Here is a 7693-nt window from a genome sequence, read left to right on the forward strand (position 1 = left end):
GTATTCTGCAGAGGTCCTTTCTCAGCAGATGCAGCTGATGCTATAAAGGGAATGAGGAGCCTGGCTGCTGTGGCTCAGTAGTTGAACATCAGCCTATGAATCAGAAGGTCACAGTTCGACCCCTGGTCAGGGCACATGCCTGGGTTGTGGTTTTGATCCCCAGTGTGGGGCATGCAGGAGGCAGTTATTCAATGATTCTCTCTCATCATTAATATTTCTATCTCTTCCTCTCTGAAATCAGTAAAAATATATTTAAAAATAAATAAAGGTTTCTTTCAATGATTTTTAGGGAATGAGGAAAGGAGGAAAATGAAGATGAGAACTGTGTATTGAATTGCTATTCTATGCTAGGCTAAGAGTGTGTGTGTGTGTGTGTGTGTGTGTGTGTGTGTGTGAAATCATTTAATTTGCAGGACAATACTGCCGAGTAGGCATCACACAGCTAATAAATGGTAGAGCTAAGATTGAAATCGAATTCCATCTGAATCCAAATTGCCTTCTTTCTTCATCACCACACTGTCTCCCATAACGGAGGCATGTCCTGCCTTACAAGTAAAAACTTTAGCCTCTGATCCTTATGCCTCTTTAAACAGGGACCATGCAGAAAAGCAAGAATAAGTTCAAGGCAGAATGTGAGCTGGGTTTAAAGTTGGTGACTGGCCCAGGCAGAGTGAACCCTGGAGGAAGGCTCTCCTTTGGAGAGAAACATTTCAGAGAGTTTACAGGGATTCATGTTTCAGAGGACTTACAGTGGTAAATATGGGTGAGCCAGTATCAAGCTTGAGAATATTGAAAATGTAAATGGCTTCTAATCAGTTCAGATAAAATCCAATAGATGATAGACTGAGAATGGATTTCCATTAGGATTCTCAGGATTGATTTAGTATGTTTACTGTGTCCATCAACCAAAAAGTTATTTAATAATGATTTCCCTCAGGAAGCTTTTCTATTTTGTTTTTCCCCCAAATCACATTTACTAGTTTTTTCTCATTATAAAAAAAAATTCTAGGAAACCCCCAAAATAGTAAACAGCATAAAGAAAAAGTATGTGTGTGTGTGTGTATATATATATATATATATATATATATATATATATATATACACATATATAATTTGTGAATATAGCTACTTTGTTCTTTAAGATAAATTATTACATGTAAACTTTTGGGACATAGAATGTGGTCATATTTAAAGAGTTGGTAAAAAATTGACAAATTGCCTTGTATGACTAAAAACATGAATTTAAAAAAAACGAAAAACGACAGTCTGGTAATGCAAACAGCTAATAAGCCGAAGACTTTATTGGTAGTTAAATTAAACTTATTAAACTATCAAAATAAAATATTTCATTCATTAAACATCTTTTAAATTTTCACTTAATTATTCACATATATTTGTATTACACAGAGTATATTTGATTACAGTTAGTGATTTGCTATATAATTCTTTTTAGGTCAATGAAAATGAAAATTGTCATTCATTCAATATTGAGTAATTAAATAACCCACAATAGACATAACCTTGTGAAACTTTTAGTGTAAAAGAAATATACCATTTATTGACCTCTTTGCAGCCAGACTGTGCTAAGCACTTCATAAACATCCTATATAATAAAAGCCTAATATGCCAAGTGTCTGGTTGGCCAGTCAGCTGTTTAACCAATCAAAGCATAATATGCTAATGATATGCTAAGGTTACTCAACTGCTCGCTATGATGTGCACTGACCACCAGGAGGAAGATGCTCTGACCAATAGGTGAGATTGCTGCTGGGGTCTGGCCAACAAAGACTGAGCTAGATAGGCAGACACACCCTGGAGCCCTCCCACGGTCCCCCCTCAGCTGGCCAACCTCCTGTGTCCCTCCCTGGCCTTGATTGTGCATCAGTGGGGTCCCTCAGCCTGGCCTGGGCCCTCTTGCAATCCAGGACCCCTCTGGGGATGCCAGAGAGCTGGTTTCAGCCCAATCCTGCAGATCAAGGTGAGGGACCCACTGGTGCACACATTCATGAACTGGGCCTCTAGTTATTATATAGTAATCACCACAAAGTCCTAGGAGGGCAGTATTTTTATCTCCTGAATTAGGAAGCAGGTGTTCAGGGACTGACTAGCACAGTCACATGGCTATACAGGTTGAGGATTGAAGTCCAGCTCTGATTGACTCCAAAGATCTCTCCATTAGCTTCTAGGTGAAGATTTTTAAACCCTGGAAATCATTGAAAAAAACCTTTTATACTGCATTTCAAAAAATCAAGTAAATGACTAGGTGTGGGTGAGGGAGCAGCAAAAGAGGTGCTTTCTTGTTGCTAATGGGAGTACAAATGGATATATCCTTTTCACAAGCAATCTGGCAAAATTATCATGAGCCCTAGGGCATTTTCATCTTGTTTACCTAGAATTCTATTTTTTAGACTGTACTCTAAGGAGAGAATCAGAAATGCATTCAAAGATTTATATACAACTGACTAAATATTTAATTTTTTAAAATAGAGTATATATAATATGCTCTCTCAATATTGCATATACTAGAGGCCTGGTGAACAAAATTCATCTACGGGAAGAGTCTCTAGGCTTGGCTGGCAATAAGAGCCAATCGGGACCCTCCCTTCTCTGGCTGCCGGGGTCTTCCTTCATTCTATGCCACCCCCTGGTAATCGGCACATGTCATAGTGAGCAATCGAACTCCCAGTCTCCCAGTGGGGACAATTTGCATATTAAGCTTTTATATTCTATATAATAAAGAACTAACATGCTAATTAGACCTAACAGCAGTACCAGTGTCTGGATGACTTTCCAGACAAACCCAGGGCTGCAAGGGTTGGCTAAGGCTGCAAGGGCCAGTCAGTGCAGCTGGGGCTGTGAGGGCCAAGCCCCTTGCATGAATTTCATGCATCAGGCTTCTAGTATATACTACTAGGTAATGTAGTCTATATCCATGCCAGGTTAAATGATATATGATGTCTGGAATTTGAAACCTGGGCCAGAGGAGGGGAAATGAATTGAAGTTGGAAAATGAATTATGTGAGTTTATCATACCATATTCCCATATAAAAAAGTCTAAAATATTTATGTAAAAATATGATTTCATCAAGAATTTATTATGGTGAAAAAATACATTATGGTATGGTATTCCATGAGACAAAAACATGCAGCTGTTCAAAGGGTTGCTTCTGAGAAAAATTTAGTTACATGGAAAATGCCCTCAGTAATTTAAGCAGGACACAAAACTGATATCTCATTTCAATTATGTGAAAAAACTTAAAGGAAAACACATCAAAATGTTAATAGGAGGATTGTGGTGATTTTTATTTTCTTACTTATGTTCTTATGTGTTATTTTTACAAACATAATTTATATTTAGGGGGGAAAAGTAATTTACAGAGGAAAATAGTTCATCTTTACCTGTAACAGGTCTGATCAGCAAACTGACCTGGTGTAACCTAGATGACAATTTTTGGTTATGTATTAAGAGGCCATTGGCAGAGAGGAAATCACACTGCTGGCTTTGTAAATTTGTACCCTAGATTTCTACTGCCGGACACACAGCCAGTTGTGTTTATCAGAGACATATTTCCATTGTCAAGGAGTGACGATGAAATGAACAATTCCATTTTAATTCTGAGTGCTTTTGAATTTTTGTGTTAAAAAAATGTAATAGTCCTAACCAGTTTGGCTCAGTGGATAGAGCATCAGCCTGGGGACTGAAAGGTCCCAGGTTCGATTCCGGTCAAGGGCATGTACCTTGGTTGCAGGCACATCCCCAGTAGGAGGTGTGCAGGAGGCTGCTGGTCGATGTTTGTCTCTCATCGATGTTTCTAACTCTCTATTCCTCTCCCTTCCTCTCTGTAAAAAAGCAATAAAATATATATTAAAAATCATGCATTAAATATTAAGAGCCTGCTCTGTGCCAGGTACCAAGCTAGGCTTGTTTCAAAAGATGAAAAGAGCAGAGTGCCTGCATTCCAAGGGAGCTCAGTCTAGTGGGAGAAGCTGGTGAAGAGTTGGTACATGGTGTAAAAAACAATGCTGTATGCCCCACTGGTGTGGCTCGGTGGTTGAGCATCGACCTATGAATCAGGAGATCACAATTCAATTCCCAGTGAGGGTCCATGCCCAGGCTGCAGGCTCAATAACCAGGAGGGGGCATGAGGAGGCAGCCAATCAATGATTCTCATCATTGATGTTTCTATTGCTCCCTCTCCCTTTCTCTCTGAAATCAGTAAAAATATATTTTAAAAATAAGGCTGTGATGGCAGTAAGCTCAGGATTAGCCATCATACACAGGCTGGGGGGCCACAGCCTTGCCAGAGTTACTTGTTGCTAAGATACTTTATTTAGCAATTACATTTCGAGATATACTATAAACGGTGCAGCCATTTTTCTCACACTATGTAGATTTTATGACTCTGCCCTTAATTTCAGGATTTTAAGATATCCTTAATAGTATTCCCCCCCCCCCCGTTTTTAAGAATTAATTTCTTTATTGATTAAGGTATTACATATTTGTCCTCAAACCCCCCATTCCAATCCCCTCACTCATGCCCTCACTCCCCTATTGTCCTTGACCACTGGTAAGGCTCATATGTGTGCTCATAAGCCCTTTGGCTGATCTCTCCCTTCTATCCCCACCCTCTCTTTGAGGTCCAACAGTCTCTGTGTCCTTATCTCTGAGTCTGTTCTTGTTCATCAGTCTATGTTGTTCACTCCCCCCCAGTTTTAACTTCACTATTTTAATATCATGAAATACAAGTACAAAACATTGGAGATAAAATAATACATTTGTGTTTTACTGGAGTCTGTACCACCCACTCCTAACCATTGAATTAATGGCTTTCTATGGGAGTTTTCTACTATTCCTATGAGGTTTTGTCATGGAATAAAAAAGCTCGCAAGTCTTTTTTCAACCACTGTATATTTATAAGTACATTAATATTTCTATTCTGCTGCTTTGGAGAACTGCTAAGAAATACAAAATCACCTTAGCCAAGAGTTTTGAGTAATTTTATTTCATGGTGGCTGAAATCTCCCTTATGTTTGCAGTGCAAAGACACTGTGCCATTATAAGGGGTAAGAAAAAGTGTTGTCTTAATAACCCTCTTAAAGTTTAGGAAGGCCAATGACCATTTCCTGAAAAGTACAGAATCTAAAATAATAAAAGCATAATATGCTAATTAGACCAGACAGCCAAATGTCCTTCCAGGTATCCTTCCAGACATCCTTCTGGACAAAGCCACAGTGGCTGCGAGGGCTGAGAGCAGCCTGCAGCAACAAGGTAATGGGGGAGGCTTCTTCCCCTGATCAGCCTGGTCACCTCCCACAGAGGGAGGTCCACTTCCCTGCTGCAGCCCGGAGACCGCAGTGGAGCGGCAGCGAACCTACTGAACTGCGGCAGCAGACACAGCAGGGCTGGGATGAGCAGGAGTGGCAGGCAGTGTTGGACTGCTGGTTTCACCCAATCCCCACAAGCCACGCCAAGGGACCCCACTGGTGCACGAATCCATGCACCAGATCTCTAGTACTATAATAAAGAGTTATTGGCTAAGCAGTAATTCATGAAATTATATTTATACTAGAGGCCCAGTGCATGGAATTCATGCATGGTTGGGGGTGAATGGTGTCCCTTAGCCAGCCTGCACCCTCTCCAATCTGGGACCTCTCGAGAGATGGCTGACTGCCTGTTTAGGCAGTTGGATCAGGCCTAAATGGGCAGTTGGACATCCCTCTTACAATCCAGGACTGCTGGCTCCCAATTGCTCACCTGCCTGCCTTTCTGATTGCCCCTAACTGCTTCTGCCTGCAAGCCTGATCACCCCCTAACCACTCCCCTGCCAGCTTGATTGATGACTAATTGCTCCCCTGTAGACCAGGTTGCCCCCAACTTCACTCCTCTGCCAGCCTGGTCACCATTAACTGCCCTCCCCTGCAGGCTCGATCACCCCCAACTATCCTCCCTTGCAGGCCTAGTCCCTCCCAGCTGCTCTCCCCTGCTGGCCATCTTGTGTCCACATGAGGCCAGGATCTTTGACCACATGGGGGCAGCCATATTGTGTGTTGGAGTGATGGTCAATTTGCATATTACTCTTTTATTGGATAAGATAAGACAAATAATGGCAACAGAGGGCCATAAAGCCCTGCATCCACTAAAAAAACAACAACAACACAAGTTTGCAAATATTGAAATTGACTTTTTCTTTCCTCTAAACTGGCTTAACCACAACAAGTGAGAGTAACATCAGCCAATAAAGAAAAAGAATTAAGCCTCCATGGCATATATCAGTTATTAGTCATTTTAATTAAGACTTTTCTTATGGCAAACAAAATAATGAAAGCAGCATTTACTTTGTTTTGGAAAGAAAGAAAGAAAAAAAAAAAAACAAAAAACAAAAACAACAACCCTGCTAATTCCATAAAATATTTGAAACTGACTTTGTTTTTATAAATTAAAAAATGATGTTTATTTTTTTTTAAGTTTTAGTTATTATTCTTACTGTTAAAAAATCACCCGCAGTTATGTCAACCTTTAAGGATAAACTTTGGCCGGAGGGGCTTGTACACCTGGTTTGGGAGCTCCCAAGCCCAGAGATGTTCTTGAAGTAGTGGCTGCTTCAACATGTCCCGTGGGTCCCAGCGCCGGTTTTGACTGCCTCATTACCCCAGGGCCAGCTTTACCAAGTAGACTATGCTTTTAGGGCTATGAACCAGAGTGGCCTTACATCAGTAGCTGTCAGAGGGAAAGACTGCAGTAATTGTCACACAGAAGAAAGTCCCAGACAAATTATTGGATTCCAGCACAGTGACTCGCTTATTCAAAATAACCAAAAACATTGGCTGTGTGATGTCAGGGATGACGGCTGACAGCAGGTCCCAGGTGCAGAAGGCACGCTATGGGGCAGCTAATTGGAAACACAAGTACGTCTGTGAGATTCCTGGGGACATGCCGTGTAAAGGAATTGCTGCTATTTCTCAGGTCTACACACGGAATGCTGAAATGAGGCCCCTGCTTGCTGTATGGTTTTAATTGGCATAGATGAAGAACAAGGCCCTCGGTGTACAAGGGTGAACCTGCAGGTTACTACTGAGGGTTTCAAGCCACTGCAGCAGGCGTTAAACCAACTGAGTCAACCGGCTTTCTTGGGGGGAAAAAGTGAAGAAGAAATTTAATTGGACGTTTGAACAGACAGTGGAAACTGTGATTTTACCTGCCTGTCTACTGTTCTAGCAATTGATTTCAAACCATCAGAAATAAAAGTTGGAGTAGTTATAGTTGAAAATCCTAAATTCAGGATTCTTACAGGAGCAGTGATTGACACTCATCTTGTTGCTCGAGCAGAGAGAGACTACACATTGTAGTTAATTTACCAAATCCATTATGCCACTTGCCTGTGTGTGTTTGGTAACAACAGATGAACATTATGGAGGCCCTTGGATTGAAAAAGGAACCACTGAAGTGGTTAGGGCTCTATATAAACAAAAACAGTGCTTTTTTTTGGGGGGGGAGGGGGAAGGATAAACTTCGGAGTATGTATTTAAAAGAACATGTTTGGAAAACTGAACCATATTTTTAAAAATTTATTAACTTTTAAAAAATATATTTTATTGATTTCAGAGAGGAAGGGAAAGAGAAAAATACAGAAACATCAATGATGAGAAAGAGAGTTATTATTATTTTTAAAAAATATTTTTATTGATTTTTTAC

General features: G+C 40.5%; 1 pseudogene across 1 annotated transcript; it reads left to right on the forward strand.

Annotated features, from left to right (window-relative positions):
• The first annotated feature begins 598 nt into the window (after positions 1 to 598).
• LOC311627509 (proteasome subunit alpha type-6-like) lies at positions 599 to 7347 on the forward strand (annotated as a pseudogene). Its single transcript has 2 exons — positions 599 to 632; positions 6626 to 7347. The product of its transcript is annotated as a proteasome subunit alpha type-6-like (transcript).
• Positions 7348 to 7693: the final 346 nt, after the last annotated feature.

Source organism: Pipistrellus hanaki (assembly GCF_964339955.1).
Source record: "Pipistrellus hanaki genome assembly, chromosome: 9".
NCBI classification, from domain to species: domain Eukaryota; kingdom Metazoa; phylum Chordata; class Mammalia; order Chiroptera; family Vespertilionidae; genus Pipistrellus; species Pipistrellus hanaki.